Below are 17016 nucleotides of genomic sequence, written 5' to 3'. Positions count from 1 at the left end.
CAATGAAACAATGTTGACTCAACCCATTGTACCCCATTTGGTATTTCATGAGATTAGTATTTACATAAGCACTACAACCTAAACAAGTATTACTTTCTAATATCCTTGATTAGATATTTTGTAGCAATGTATTTCCAGTGTGAAGTCATAGTAAACAGATTATTATTTTGAAGAAAAACACTTTTTATGCTGTTATACCTAATGTACTTTTAGATCTAAGGTGACGGTGCTACAGTAGTTTAATTGGTATACTGACTGCATCTAAAACATTTACATAGCACAAATGGTGTTTGCTGAGAGGGTTGCTGTCATAGTTGTTGGTCTAATAGCGGATACCATTCAATTGGAATATCTCCTTCTGCATTCAGATTCTTAAACTGCAGTCACTGAGACAAAGTGCAGACGCAGAAACCAGTGTGGTTTCACACTATGATGAGAGCAATAGTCTTCATCCTAGATTACCATAACCCATTTCCCCATGTAGAATGGATGTTACCATCAAATGGTGTAAGACTTTAAAATCAAAGTAAACATTTGGGGGACTTGAGCGCGAGCGCGGTCATCTCATGAAAATCCAATCGACTGCTGTGAGGAGTGTGACTGTGAGGCGAGTACACGCTAATGCGTTTTCGCCCCAGCCCAAGGACTCCTAGGAGCTTTGTAAAAGCTTAGCACAGCGGGGCTCGGGGACTGGGGGGCTCCCTCGACTGACGGATGTGAGATTTGCTTATTACCCTGCGCCGTGACGAAGCCATGACTCCCAGTCCATTAATCCTGCCCCAGCACACGGCTCCCTGACCAGGGGTACAGCCTAGCCTTCCTCCCCGCAAAGAGGAATCGCTCCCAGCAATTAGGCCTGATAGGTAGGGGCCTCCGGATGACCTCCTGGGGGGGCATGATAGATCTCTTCTTTTAGACTTAATCTATGAACCTGTTCCTCTCTGTCTTCTGCATCCAAAGGGTTCTCTCCTGTCTCCACTCAAGGTTGGGTCCACCATTCTCTGTGTTCTAACCAGGAACTTCATTTTCACTCTGTTTCTTAAGTCGTTCTAAAGGTCAACAACCGCTCCTCTAATTTGATGTATTGGATGTTAGAGAGTGGAGGTCACATCAGAATTCACATATGCATACCATGTAGTGTGTCTGAAGGTGGAATGCAGTCCATTGAGTCTTGGTGTTGTGTCCTCATGGTCTGCTGTGTTTCACGCTCTTGACTACAAATTATGCTGTTTGGTATTCTGTCACTTCCATCCAGACGTTATTTTATCGAGTGGAATGGCGCTTATATTAAATCTCTTCTTCTATATGTATAACAAGACATCCACATTATATCTTATACATTTTTCTCATATAGTGAAAATGTAGGTAGGCCTTCCTCTAAGTGGTTTATTGAATACTGTGAAGACAACAGTGTCTCCAGCTATTACTACATAGACAAATATTATTTAGTGTGGAAGTAAATATAGCTTTGAAAATGGCATGAGATATAGAGAAATGTTTTTGTCTCTTGTTTCTACTCCGTCTCCCACTGATTTCTGAGACTTTAATACTGGAAAGGTTATCCAAATTGGGATACGTTTGATGTGTTTCTTTAAGACACAGACTCACACAAGGGCGTCATGCCCACAGGGGGCACAGGGGCATGTGCCCCCTCAGTTTTATTTATTTTATTTTATTTATACTTAAAAATATAAATGCAACATGCAACAGTTTCAAGATTTTACTGAGTTACAGTTCATAAGGAAATCAGTCAATTGAAATTCATTAGACCTTTATCTATGGATTTCACATGACTGGATAGGGGCGCAGCCCACTGGGAGCTAGGCCCAGCCAATCAGAAATAGTTTTTCCCCACAAAAGGGCTTTATTACAGACAGAAATACTCCTCCGTTTCATCAGCTGTCCGGGTGGCTGGTCTCAGATGATCCCTCAGGTGAAGAAGCCGGATTGTGGAGGTCCTGGGCTGGCGTGGTTACACGCGTTCTGCAGCTTTTAGTCCGGTTGAACGTACTGCCAAACTCTCTAAAACGGCGTTGGAGGCAGCTTATTGTAGAGAATTGAACATTACATTTTCTGGCAACAGCTCTGGTGGACATTCTTGCAGTCAACATGCCAATTGCATACTTCCTCAAAACTTGAGACATCTGTGGTATTATTGTGTTGTGTAACATAACTGCACATTTTAGAGTGGCCTTTTATTGTCCCCAGCACAAGGTGCACCTGTGTAATGATCATGCTGTTTAATCAACTTCTTTATATGCCACACCTGTCAGGTGGATGGATTATCTTGGAAAGGTAGAAATGCTCACTAACAGAGATGTAAACACATTTGTGAACACATTTTAAGAGAAATAAGCTTTTTGTGCATATGGGAACATTTCTGGGATCTTTTATTTCAGCTCATGAAAAATGGGACCAACACTTTACATGTTGCGTTTACATTTTTGTTCAGTATAACATGTTTTGTTGTTGTTTCTCTGTAATACTACTAGCCACTTATCTATTTTATGAAGTTGGCTTTAGCTAGCCCAGATAGGTTCCCAATTTACCAACCTCATAACTAGCAACCAAGTTAGAGTATCTATCTTGTCCAACTATCTTAGCTGGCATGCCTACTGGCAAGGTTGGTAGACTTTAGAAAAGCAAGCAATAACTAAATGTGCTGAATAAGACTCAGTTAGGACTGGATCACTACATCAAACTCAGCAAAAAACTACTTTTTGAAGTAGTCAGGAAAAAATACTGTTGGGTTATTCTGAAGCACAATGAACCAAAGCAGTGTCTGGAACACCTGCATAGATTTAATTCAGCAGAGCATACAACAAACCCTATTTAGATTAAACTGTCATGGACATAATACCACAGATGACCTGTTATTGTTCATTTGATCAGTCCTCCTGTCCAGTACATGGATAATGCTCACACCCACATGCTCTTATGACTGGTGTAAGCTACTGCACAACAATAGTTAGCTGACTTGCATTACTTCCAACTCATTGTCCTCTGGCTACCAGTGTTCTACTCCCATCCACATTCTGCATTCATTATCTCTAATAAATTGCCACATTTAGAATCACAAAAGGTTTGCATTGTTTACTGCTCAAAATGTGCTCACGCAGTACGATCTGGAAAAATCTGCTTCCAGAATCCATCTTCTACATGGCATGAAAAGGTGTCGCTGGTCTCCGAAGGTATCAGCAGAACAACTCCCTTGTGTCATGTCAAAAATATGTATTTAGCCCATGCTGTGGAATCGCTCAGTGCTTGTCCCGATAACTTTCCTGTCTTATGTGACACATTTGATATTGAAGGGAAAAGAAGTTCTGCACAACTTGATGCCTTCTTCAGTGGGATACCAACACAGTTGCTAAACCGCGGCCCCATGGGGACATCATTTCAGATAAGAGGGATTTGGGTAGACAGGAAATGTAGCTCAGCAACACTAGAAAGCTGCAGGTTAAAAGGAAGTATGGAAACCAGAGATAGGTTTGATATGTTCAAGCATTTTCACTGAATGTTTCAGGGAATTGTTTCTCAAATAAAGATGTTTGTTTATTGTATTTAGTTTATTGTTTGATACTTCATATTCAGATATGGCAGGTCCAATTGTAAATTGAGCAATGAATCTGGAAGGAAAAAAATATTTCCGCTCTTTTAATATTCTCCTACTGATGGCCAACAATTGTTTTCAGAGAGTTTTGTTTCGATTTTAGATTAATGTAAACTGTATTGGTGTTTCATGGAAACACCCCCTATTATTTTACTAAAATCCCACCTTACTGGTGTAACTCTCACAGAGGACCTTGGGTTAAGATTTGTGCTCATGAGGGGAGTTTAGGATTATAAATAATTGATTGGTGTTCAATATACCAGCCAATCAAAACATAGGAAAATGCACATCTTTACCTGCATCGATCAAATCAAGGAAACGTTGATATGTATTGCAAAGGCCACAATAGAATGAGCAGCATGAGTATTTAAATGTTGATCTCTCTGGCATTACAGATATCTCTGGCTACCTTACCCAAGCCAAATCCAACTGATAGAAACAAAGGCACACACTTTGTCATGGAATTACTTGAGGACTCTTGAACTGAAAAACTGACAAATTCTCTCAACTCTAAATGGAGCTCTTTAATCATCTGAATAAGTGTGGATTTGGAATAGCACTTCACAGGTGAGGTGAGCAGATATTTCTAGTCTGAAGAGGCCCCTTATTGTCTTCCATATTTCTCTCTAGTGGCGATCCCTGCAGCTACCCTTGCTGGAATTCTAAGGGAAACTGTCCTCAGTAATATCAAAGGTATCCCAGATTGGTCCATGGTTGTGTCTCCATTCTCAACAGAGCATCACCAGAAGAAAACACTTAGCACTCTGTGTCAGTAAGGTCCCTGGGTGACAGCCCTGACCGATCGCTCGGTGGCTCTCTGATCCAGAATGTGTTAAAACAGACAACACAGTGCATTGTCTCAATCAATCAAACAACCTGTTACATTTGTGTTGCACTTCTTGCAGTTTGTTTGTCACCAAGCACTTTAATCTAAGACTTAAAAAAATAAATAATCTGAGACATGTTCCCAGTGGGGAACTTATAAGAGGAAAGCTTTCTATTCTAGGCGGAATGCAGTTCAGCCGCAAATTGTTTTGAAATGCACTTTCAGATAATTGCTCACCATGAAAATGACAGGAAGTAAGCCTTGTTTTTGAATTGTGTTTTTCACAATGGTCTTTCATAAGGCTCTTTACATAATTATCATCAGTCTCTTTCATTTGATTGTTGACGTCTGTAGAGATTCAGTTAATGTACATTATTGGGAAACTGTTTATTGAAAAGATTGTGCAACAACCATCTCCTGGCAACACACACTATTTTAAATCAGCAAATCAAAGGTGACGTGGGTAGACTGAGTATATAAATGTACCGGCTGAACTGTGCTGACCCTTTGTTAGCCTTGTGATAATGAATGCATGCTGGCACATGCTGATTCTCAATCTTGTAACATCCCCATTGTTATGTCACCTCATTTTGATGAAACTGAATTTGGACCCCACCATAAGGCTTATACAATACCCCAGGTCCATATATTGGGACCTAGATCATGTGTAGCCAGTCTAACAGCTGTTCCACGATCCCCATGCACCCTTAAACTGTGCTTACACTGGGGATGGCCTCCCTGTCGCATGGTGTCATGCCAGGAAGCATGTGTCCATTGGGAGTCCGACTCATTATCCTCTGCTACATATCTGTCCTGCTGTCTATTCCCCTTCGAAAAGCATGCATGATCCCTACTACTGTATATAACCTATCTGTTCTGCTGTCCACTCTCCTTTAAGAAGCATGGAGGGCCATAAGCCCTAAGAGAGATGTGGCATAGTTTCAGCTGCTGACAGCTCTGCCCTTCAACAGCAAGGTTGTCATCTCTCGCCATGGATGGCTGTCACTTCTGTAGGGGCCTCGTGGGAAGTCAGTTAAGTTCTCTCTTTTAATGGAGGGTGAATAATGGTTTGATAAAGTAATATATGGTGTCAACTTCTGTCAGGCGTGCCGTGAGGCCTGCCAATCCCATCGGACAGAAAGGAGACCAATTGAGTCTGCCCTGTCAGGGACACTTGGTACACGCACAGTTAGGCAGACCACTACAGAGCAGGCAACACCGATCAATACTGCTTTTAATTGCCTGAATCACAGGCTCTTTTTTTCTTCTTCTTGTTATCTCTCCTTGTTTTTTGAAGATACATCAAGGATGTGACTAAGAAGAAGTTATATTTTTGTCCTACTGTACACACTACCTCATGGGCAGGCCAAAGCTACTGATGGACAATGGACCATGTATTTGGGGTTGCTTTCTCACAATATTTTCCTATTCCCACAGAGCAAAGGGATAGTAGAGTGTGTTTCCGTCCTCATAGGAGGCTATTCAGAAACCTTCTGAATACATAGAGAAGAAAATATATGAGCTGATTATATAAAGTCAAATAAACTGAGGAAATAAAAGTGTTGAGATGACAGACCCTGTGGAAACAACAGCTTTGTACATGTTGGTAACAGCCAGAAACTGTCAGAAGCTGTTGTTTTGCTGGGGGTTTTGAAGCTCTCTAGTGCAGTTTCTTCTTGAATTAACAATGAGGCTAAGGTATGGAGAAAATTGAATTAATTACCAGGCTGTGGTGTGGTTTGTACAGTTTGTACAGTGCACTTTCTCTCTATTGTACTCCTTCTACAAATAAAGTCACAGCCACCCGTGTGGACACATAACCTTCAGACTCTTCCTGACTGGCATTTGAGAGATGGGAGCCATGAGTGTCTAATCAAAATCTCAAATGCTAATCTGGGATGCAAGCTTGTGGAGCGTGCACTTCTGTCTCAAAACAGTATCTATCTCAAGTCATTCCTTCCCAAGCGAATCCTTTAATTAGCTGCATGGCTAGCTCGCTAACCTCAAAAGTAACCAAATGTAAGACTGGTAATGTGTTTGTATCTTGAATATCTCATTAGGTGTAAGAACCACAGTGACATTCTCCTGGCAAGCGCTTTGCATTTTTAACTATCTTAGCGATAAAGAGAGAGAGAGAGCGAGAGACTGACATTTGTTGATAGTTCAATGAAGTATTTCCTTCCATTTCTTCTCCATCCATTTTGCAAATGCTCATGTTCGGTAATGCCATTGGATCCAGTAGTCAAGGTTAACCTGGCTGTTTCACCCAAATGCTCCTCAGAAGAGATGTATGGATCAATCTTATGGCGTTTTGAATGATTCCTGTTGATTACTCAGATTGGTCTTTGATAGAGTTTGGTAGGGTTTGATAGGGTTTGATAGAGTTTGGTAGGATTTGATAGGGTTTGATAGGGTTTGATAGGGTTTGTTAGGATTTGATAGGGTTTGATAGGATTTGATAGGGTTTGTTAGGGTTTGATAGGGTTTGTTAGGATTTGATAGGGTTTGATAGGGTTTGTTAGGGTTTGATAGGGTTTGTTAGGATTTGATAGGGTTTGATAGGGTTTGTTAGGATTTGATAGGGTTTGATAGGGTTTGTTAGGATTTGATAGGGTTTGATAGGATTTTATAGGATTTGATAGGGTTTGTTAGCGTTTGTTATGGTTTGATAGGGTTTGATAGGGTTTGTTAGGATTTGATAGGGTTCGATAGAGTTTGATAGGATTTGATAGGGTTTGTTAGGGTTTGATAGGATTTGATAGGGTTTGTTAGAGTTTGATAGGATTTGATAGGGTTTGTTAGGGTTTGATAGGGTTTGTTAGGATTTTATATGGTTTGATAGGGTTTGTTAGGATTTGATAGGGTTTGTTAGGGTTTGATAGGGTTTGTTAGGATTTGATAGGGTTTGATAGGATTTGATAGGGTTTGATAGGGTTTGTTAGGATTTGATAGGGTTTGTGTCTTGCAGTTGACTGATTTTATGATCCCTTCTAGTCGTGCTTTTCATTAACGTGGGAAAAGTGCAGGGTTTGTGCGTGTGCACCGCCAAGATAAGCTGGCTCAGTAAGTAATGTATGTCAGATCAGATAAGTATACAGAAAGGGTTGCCCATAAAACGAGGCTATGAATCTAAGAAAGGAGAATTTACTGGCCACACAACAACATGGTACACCAATTCATGTCAAATGGGCTTCCACACAATGGCCTCTGTGTCTGCCAATCTATCCGTGCTAAGGGTAAATGGATAGACTTCCTCTGACCTTTGTATATCGTTTTATAAAAGAGGATCAATACTCGAGCCGCCAGCGTTGACACTTTATCACCATTGCACCATCTGGTACGAAACACATTTTTCTCACCTGAATTATTACAACCGTGTCTACAATCGGATCCATAGACAATAACCGGGGACTATTTGAACGTTGGCTCTGTTCTGTATTGCCTTTATTGCATTAGGAATAAGTCCCTGATGTAAAGAGATTATGTGAGCCACGATGAAGCTGAATGACGGCCTCCTGGTTGTAAAAGATCTGATGTTAGTTTGCTGTCAGATTTATGGGTATGTGCTGGGTCCTATTATTCACAATCACAGATAATCTGTGAATATCCCTGTCATAGCTCCAAATAGAATCACAGTGTGCGTCTGGTCAGTGAACTAGCCAGATATCGTGGCATACTCATTTGAAAAAGCTACTATATGTGAAACATGATTTAAGTAATTATTGTCCATTTGCCTCCAATAACGGGTTATCTTTTGACATGTTGCACCATAAAGCATTAAACCATGTCATGGTGCCCACAGGCATTCAGCAAATCACTACTGGTCCTCAGTGTTGTACACTTAAAACAAACAGTCAGGTTTTAAATACAAATAAATACTTATTTAATGATAATGAAAATAGGACTTTTCAGATTTTTCTAAGACCTACAACTGCATTTCTTCCTATATGAATTGCATTGGACACAGTGCTCTCAGTGATTCCATGTGATAGCCCCATATTGTTGAGTGAAGTCATGGTTCAGAATGATTCAAATATCACAAAACATCATTTTTGGAGTTCAGCCCCAGAATGTTAAGTTGCCATGTTGTCTCGTTAGATTGAAGTGCCCGAGGTTGATTCAAGAAGATGGGTCATGTGTTTAATCTCATGGAATACCATTACCCTTGTGTAGCGTGTAAAACCATGTAGCACTTTCTACAATGGGACCATATTAAAGCGCTTAAAGATTCCATTCACGCACCAGGCTACAACAAATGCATTTTCAAGCCCAAGCTAGAAGAGACAAGGTCAAATTGGGGGAATAAAATAGTATTTGCCTCTCTTCCTCTTGTGTATTATCCACCATGAATAACTATGCCAGAGAATAAATATATTTATGCCTGAAGTGGATAGTCCTATTTTCTTGGCAGAGGTGCTTGAGAGTGTCGTATAAGGACCCTGTTGGCAAATACGTGCTGTCAACTGAGAGATTACACAAGTATGTGGACCAACATTTCAGTTATTTTATGTATAAAACAGGCCAACTGTGCTCTTGTCAATCTGCTGCTCAGTTTAAACATACTGTACAAACCTGCCCGGTCTGTAAAAAACAGACGGCCTTTTCCTTTCTCATGTCTTGTGTCTCACCCAGGCTAGGCATGAGTAACATTGATTCATTTGACCTCCAATCCACAGTCAACAATCTGAGTGGTAAGACTCCCCTTTACCATATGGTTCCCATACAATGCATACAAGTGCTCATCCACAGTGTCTATACGGTGGTTCATCATATCGTGGAGTGGAAGTTTAGGTTTTTAGGTTTATGAGCTGTGAAGGACAGCTGCTGTAAATAAACATGTATTAATGAAGAGATTGAATACGTCACAGTGTACCCTTCAGGTGCGTTGCGCTTGTTTTTTGAAGGGAGCCAAGCCATGGGGAAGGACTGTACAGAAGAAAATGTTCCTCACAAGCATTAATGATGAACGTTGTCATTGTGCAAGAGGTACTGTATGGTACAACTGTTGCCAAAAGCAAAAATAGTTGATGTGTGAGATGAATAGGTTACTCCAAATTCTCCACCTTTGGAAGTAATTGCGGTAGTACTTTATACATGGGGTTTTATTTTCAGAGATTATTGCAGTAGCCTCTGAGGGGTAGGGGAATGGGAGCCGCTCTTCTAGAGTGCCTGAGTGCTGTGTGTGTTTAGCCTCGGCGGTGTTACTCAACACCAGGCATTTTCATTGTGGCTGGCTGATATACCTTTCTATATGCTGAGAGCAATTTCAATAATAGAAGGTCCTGCTGTGAAAGAAATTGTGTTAAAGCCTTTGGCATTAAGAGCTTTCTCATGTGTTTTGCAAAGTCCCAGTCTGATACCGTATATGTGCTAGCTGAACATCCCTTAAGCTCCAGTGTTACGGTTATGTGGCTGGTGCCAGCAGGTTTGTTGTGCACCATTGTTGAATCACTTCAATTCACATTTTTACTTAACGCTCTATTTTTATAAGTGGTTCGGCAGCTAAAAACCCCCGGAAAAGATAACTGTTGTCAATAATGACTGTAGCTATCGTAAAGCCATAACAGAGACTTACAATGTGTAAGGGGGAGGAGACGGGTAAAAGGCCACATTTATGTTGTTTCGCAATAAAACTAAGGTTTTTATATTCAATTGAATTACGTTTGACTTTTCTATCAACTTTTTCTTGATACTGCTATGATCTTTTTAGAATGTTGCTTTTTTGTCTGGTGTCACATAAACATCAACATCAAATGAAAGGTGATGAATGAAATATACAGTATTATCCTCCTAGATTGTAGATGATACTACAGTACTCATCTGTAGCCATGCAAAACCAGGACACACTAAATTGATTCTTCAAATTGCCCAAAGTCGGTGCTTGCTTTATGTAGGGAGATGACATAAACTACACCACGGAAATTTACACTCTCTCTCTAGCTCCAGCTGGCTAGTCCAGCTTTTGCACTCCACGTAATCCATTTTCATTTAAGGCCTTTCTCTGAATCGAAAAACTTTCTGATAGGCCATGTGTTTAGAGGCATTTCTATGAAATGTCAGGTGCATTGCCAAACCTCACACACCAACCCTCACACGAACACACCCTCAGACAGAGAGGAATGATTTGTCTGCTGAAAATGCCAGCATTACTTGCGCTTATATAGCTCCATTCCCATCTCTCTCCATATCCAAAAGGAATGTGAGTTTCGAAGTAGAAATGTCAATAGTACTGAAGACATGCATAATGCACCATGTCCAGCACTTGAAAGCAGTGGGGTGAGGAGGACTGCAGGGCCAGCCCCTTTGTTCTGTACTCTCCCATGTCTAGTGAGACACTGAGCCATGCTCTCTCCCCTCTCCAGGTGAAGCTAATGTGCTTCCCCTTTCAACTCGGGTTCCCTTTTAGAAATAGAATGGGTATAACACAGTCAGGGCTCTTTGCACGCATTTTCCATTTTTTGAAATCAGAAGCATTTGTGTTGTTAAAAATAAACAGTGATCCATTGACATTGCAAGTTGACGTGATCATGTTTTGTATTGACAAAATGAAAGGGAAAAGAGTTCCCATTGGCTTTTTGTGTGTTTGTGCATCTCATTTCTGTGGGAGGAATCAGGCTGGCAATAACACTTGTAGACACATGCTCTGGAGCCAAGGTCATCAATAAACTGCTCTCTTGCCTGGACCAGGGCCTAAGTGGGTCAGCCTCACACCTCAGTGTCCCTGACACCGCAGACAAGATGCATCTCCACTCAGATCTGTAGCCCAATGTCCCACTGGCCTGATTTAATCTAACCTGATGTAGTGTTTTAATGCAGCGATCTTGTTCATGCAGCCAGTTCTTTCATCTTCAATCTGGCAATCTTAACTGCACATAGTTGTTATTCAATCTAAACCATCCAAAACTGTTCAACTATATTATTTGACTGACATGAAAGATGTTTATGCTGCTGTGTAAATACTGCAGTGCGGTTGTGATTGAATGTGGCCTCTTTTCAAGACACTGCAGCGGCTTCTTTATGGTACCATAATGTTTTAAAGTATTGCGTTGTCCCACCTCTTCTCTGAATCGACAGCCTGTCATGGGGTTATCATAAACAACTTATAAGGAAGGGCGTCTGTAAAAAGTGAAACAATGTCAACTTACAAGCAGGCTGGCGGAGTCGAATGAGCGGAAGTGTATTTCTAATGTGCCTCTTTGTGTTGTATTGTTGTCAGACTCTGAGTGGCTGCAGTCAGGCAGCACTTATAGCAGCTAGCTTATCTAAGAGAGGATCAGTGAATGACCTAGTCTTAATAATGCATGTGTAAGTGTGTACCCAGTATATTTACATTTTTCAAGGATAAAGCATGTCTGCAGGAGGTCAGGTGTACTTTTAAGACACTTTCAATCCCGCCAGGGGTTTTGTCTTGAAAGCACGCGCTCGGAAGGAAATTCCTGGAAATGGAGTTTAAGCCACTTGTGGTAAATTGAGGCCATGTTATGGCCTGGCTTTGGAACATACTGGATGATTAGAGAGCAATCTCAAAATGAAGGCTTTTTCTGAAGAACCTTTCAGAAGTGTACGTACTGTTCCTCTGAGTACTCGAAGGCTCGTGTTTACACCTCAAAGGCTTGGTGTTCTGTAACAAGCTGGAAAAGAACAAGTAAGTGGTAGCGCCAAACAAGAGACATTGAACATAATGCTTTGGAAACATGTGCATGGGGTTTTTAGGGTAACGTTGGAGACAAATATTGTATTTCAAACAATTTTCTATTTGTTTGAGTCTGTTTAGATTTTGACATACATTCTGTATGCATTCTGATGTTCTCCATGTTAGCCCCTTACAGGGTTAGAAGCATAGATGTGGTTCATAGTCTTCTCATAGCATTCAGTCATATTTTTTCTGGTCATGTGTGTGGTCTACAAAGCATTCTTCAGATCATAGATCACAACATATTATGTTTTAAGATTAAGATTGATCAAATGTTATTTGATCTTTTTAATAATTAGCCATTTGAGCCTTGGATTCTTTAGTGGGAAAACTACCCTCCCAAACAATTTACCCTTCATACATCTACAATAAGCATTTCCCCTTATCTGATGGAGTTCAACCTGCAGAATTATGTTAGATGTTACCTGGTAAATATCAATACTCTGAAAAGGGAAATGATGGAAGAATTGAACAATTAAACTGAATGAATGGCCATTAGATCAATGGAGAGGAGTGCTCTTATCAGATTACTGCAGGTCCAGACTCCAATCTGCATTATTCTATAATGCTTTAGAAGTGATCCTTGGCATCTAAACGCTGATGTATAATAAGCAGGAGTAAAACGTATCACACAGACAAACAAAATCAATACAATTCAATTCAACCTCTTAGGCCAAACGCAGGAATCTGTCATTAGTCTCTTCGTACACAACTGAGAAGAGTTAATGCAGACTTGTCTCTCTAATTGGGGGGAAACTCAATCATGATAACAAAGTTGGTAACACTTCCTATGAATACACTCTGCAAAGGTACCCTGTACATAGACACTAATAACTACTCACATAACTATAGAGTAAAGCAGGGGTTCCCAAACTCGGTCCTGGAGCCCCCCCCCCCCAGGTGCACGTTTTGGTTTTCCCCGTTCACTACACAGCGGCTTCAAATAAACAAAACTTGATGATGAGTTGGTTATTTTAATCAGCTGTGCAGTGCTAGGGCATCGTAAACAGACTCTATAATGCCGTATGAAGCGAGGTGGTACAGTTCCCTATGTGAAGTGCTTGTGTTACCATGAAGTGTAGTTATACAGGAATAGGTCTGGATGGTTTTGTAACTCACATTAAAACATTAAAAGTATTTTTTTATGGCATTAAATATCATTTTTACATTTTGTCATTTAATCCATCTAAATATATTTTACCTCGTTGTTTTATCAAATGATTCAATACATTTTTGATAGTATAGTATGGATCCATTGATTCTAGTTTGACTTTGAAACCACTCCAGACATCATGAGAAGGATAGCCATGCATCTTCTAATCTAGAACAAGCCCTGATGAGACACCTGCTGTTAAGGCTGTCGCTCTCCTCATCCTCGGACGAGGTGAGGAGAGAAGGATCTTCAGACCAAAACGCAGCTTGTGGGAAATAAGCCATCCTTTTATTTATAAACGAAAAAACTGATGATGATGGCAACACGAAAACAAACACTTTACCAAACTTTACAAAAACAAGAAAACGACGTAGAACGAAACCTGAACATAAACTCACATCAATAAACGTAAACTCACGGACAGGAACGTTACATCAAAACGCACGAACAGCCAAACAGTACCGTATGTGAATATACATCGACAACACGAGAGACATCACAGGAGACAATCACCCACAAACAAACAGTGAGAACGCCCTACCTAAATATGACTCTTAATTAGAGGAAAACGCAAACCACCTGCCTCTAATCAAGAGCCATACCAGGTAACCCAAAACCAACATAGAAACAGATAACATAGACTGCCCACCCAAAACACATGCCCTGACCATAAACACATAAAAAACATAAAACAGGTCAGGACTGTTACAGAACCCCCCCCTCAAGGTGCGAACGCCGGGCGCACCAGCACAAAGTCCAGGGGAGGGTCTGGGTGGGCAGTTGACCACGGTGGTGGCTCCGGCTCTGGACGCTGTCCCCACACCACCATAGTCACTCCCCTCTTCTGTCTACCCCTTCCAATGACCACCCTAAAACTACCTTCCCCTAAATAAACGGCCAGCACCGGGACAAAGGGCAGCACCGGGACAAGGGGTAGCACCGGGACAAGGGGTAGCACCGGGACAAGGGGCAGCACCGGAACAAGGGGCAGCACCAGGATAAGGACCAGCACCGGAATATGGGGCAGCACCGGGACAAGGGGCAGCACCGGGACAAGGGGCAGCACCGGGACAAGGGGCAGCACCGGGACAAGGGGCAGCACCGGGACAAGGGGCAGCACCGGGACAAGGGGCAGCACCGGGACAAGGGGCAGCACCGGGACAAGGGGCAGCACCGGGACAAGGGGCAGATCCCGGCTGAAGGACTCTGGCAGGTCCTGGCTGAGGGACTCTGGCAGGTCCTGTTTGGACGGCTCTGGCAGGTCCTGGCTGGACGGCTCTGGCAGGTCCTGGCTGGACGGCTCTGGCAGGTCCTGGCTGGACGGCTCTGGCAGGTCCTGGCTGGACGGCTCTGGCAGGTCCTGGCTGGACGGCTCTGGCAGGTCCTGGCTGGACGGCTCTGGCAGGACATGGCTCGCTGGCGGCTCTGGCAGGACATGGCTCGCTGGCGGCTCTGGCAGATCCTGTCTGGTTGGCGGCTCTGGCAGATCCTGTCTGGTTGGCGGCTCTGGCAGATCCTGTCTGGTTGGCGGCTCTGGCAGATCCTGTCTGGCGGGCGGCTCTAGCGGCTCCTGTCTGGCGGGCGGCTCTAGCGGCTCCTGTCTGGCGGACGGCTCTAGCGGCTCCTGTCTGGCGGACGGCTCTGTAGGCTCATGGCAGACGGGCGGCTTTGCAGGCTCATGACAGACGGGCGGCTTTGCAGGCTCCTGGCAGACGGATGGCTCAGACGGCGCTGGGCAGACGGATGGCTCAGATGGCGCTGGGGAGACGGATGGCTCAGATGGCGCTGGGGAGACGGATGGCTCAGATGGCGCTGGGGAGACGGATGGCTCAGATGGCGCTGGGGAGACGGATGGCTCAGATGGCGCTGGGGAGACGGATGGCTCTGTAGGGAGGAGAAGGAGAGACAGCCTGGTGCGTGGTCTAGGCACTGGCTGCGCTGGAGAAGAGGAAACAGCAGGAGAGAGAACCCGGAGAGACAGCCTGGTACGGGGGGCTGCCACCGGAGGACTGGTACATGAAGGTGGCACCGGGTCTACCGGACCGTGAAGGAGGACACGTGCTCTTGAGCACCGAGCCTCCCCAACCCTACCAGGTTGAATGATCCCCGTAGCCCTGCCAGTGCGGCGAGGTGGAATAGCCCGCACTGGCCTATGCAGGCGAACCGGGGACACCACCTGTAAGGCTGGTGCCATGTACGCCGGCCCGAGGAGACGTACTGGAGGCCAGATACGTTGGGCCGGCTTCATGACATCCGGCTCGATGCCCAACCTAGCCCTCCCAGTGCGGCAAGGTGGAATAGCCCGCACTGGGCTAAGCACGCGTACTGGGGACACCGTGCGCTTTACCGCATAACACGGTGTCTTACCAGTACGACGCCTTCTACCTCCACGGTAAGCACGGGGAGTTGGCTCGGGTATCCTACCCGGCTTTGCCACACTCCTCGTGTGCCCCCCCCCAAGAAATGTTTTGGTCTGACTCACGGGCTCCCAACCGCGTCGTCGCGCTGCCTCCTCATACCAGCGCCTCTCAGCCTTCGCTGCTTCCAACTCCTCCTTTGGACGGCGATATTCCCCTGGTTGAGCCCAAGGTCCTCTACCGTCCAGGATCTCCTCCCAAGTCCAGGAGTCCTTGTTGCTCCGTAGAGCATTCCCATACCGCTTGGTCTTAGCGTGGTGGGTGATTCTGTTAAGGCTGTCGCTCTCCTCATCCTCGGACGAGGTGAGGAGAGAAGGATCTTCAGACCAAAACGCAGCTTGTGGGAAATAAGCCATCCTTTTATTTATAAACGAAAAAACTGATGATGATGGCAACACGAAAACAAACACTTTACCAAACTTTACAAAAACAAGAAAACGACGTAGAACGAAACCTGAACATAAACTCACATCAATAAACGTAAACTCACGGACAGGAACGTTACATCAAAACGCACGAACAGCCAAACAGTACCGTATGTGAATATACATCGACAACACGAGAGACATCACAGGAGACAATCACCCACAAACAAACAGTGAGAACGCCCTACCTAAATATGACTCTTAATTAGAGGAAAACGCAAACCACCTGCCTCTAATCAAGAGCCATACCAGGTAACCCAAAACCAACATAGAAACAGATAACATAGACTGCCCACCCAAAACACATGCCCTGACCATAAACACATAAAAAACAACATAAAACAGGTCAGGACTGTTACACCTGCATCCTCCAAGATTTGGAAATTCTGTTGCTTTGGAAATTTTTACTAAAACCGTTCCATCACACAAGCAACAAGCAATAGTGGGGAAAGCATTTCATTGGCTTTAGAAATATAGATTGATTTAATGCAATCGTGGCTCTCTTTTAATTTCATTAAGAAAGCTTTGATTTGATTTTGGTACTCCTTGTATATAGCTTTATTCTTGTATTCTTGATTTGATTGTATTTTTGTCTCTCACTTTCATTGGTTGATCTTATTGCAAAATTAGATTTTTTTCCTAAATTCTACTTTGGAATGATAACCTTGTTACATGTGCAAATTAAACTGAAAAAATCCCCCATGCTCTCTCCAAGTTGAGGAAAAGTGAATGTTAAGTGCTTTCGGAATGTCACAAACTCTCAGACGCTTATCAAGCCACTCAGAAAAGACTCAACTCTCTCTCGCTTTCTCTCTCGCTTTCTCTCTCGCTTTCTCTCTCACTTTCTCTCTCACTTTCTCTCACGCTTTTTCTCACGCTTTCTCTCTCCTTT

General features: G+C 43.2%; 1 protein-coding gene across 3 annotated transcripts in view; it reads left to right on the top strand.

Moving 5' to 3' along the window:
• Window positions 1-17016, top strand: part of LOC129868591 (teneurin-1-like) — a 180426-nt gene that overhangs the window by 77844 nt on the left and 85566 nt on the right. The window lies entirely within an intron of this gene.

This window comes from Salvelinus fontinalis, chromosome 13, assembly GCF_029448725.1.
Source record: "Salvelinus fontinalis isolate EN_2023a chromosome 13, ASM2944872v1, whole genome shotgun sequence".
In the NCBI taxonomy this organism is placed as follows: domain Eukaryota; kingdom Metazoa; phylum Chordata; class Actinopteri; order Salmoniformes; family Salmonidae; genus Salvelinus; species Salvelinus fontinalis.
Note: the sequence above shows the minus strand (reverse complement) of the source record. Positions and strands in the feature narration are given on the sequence as shown.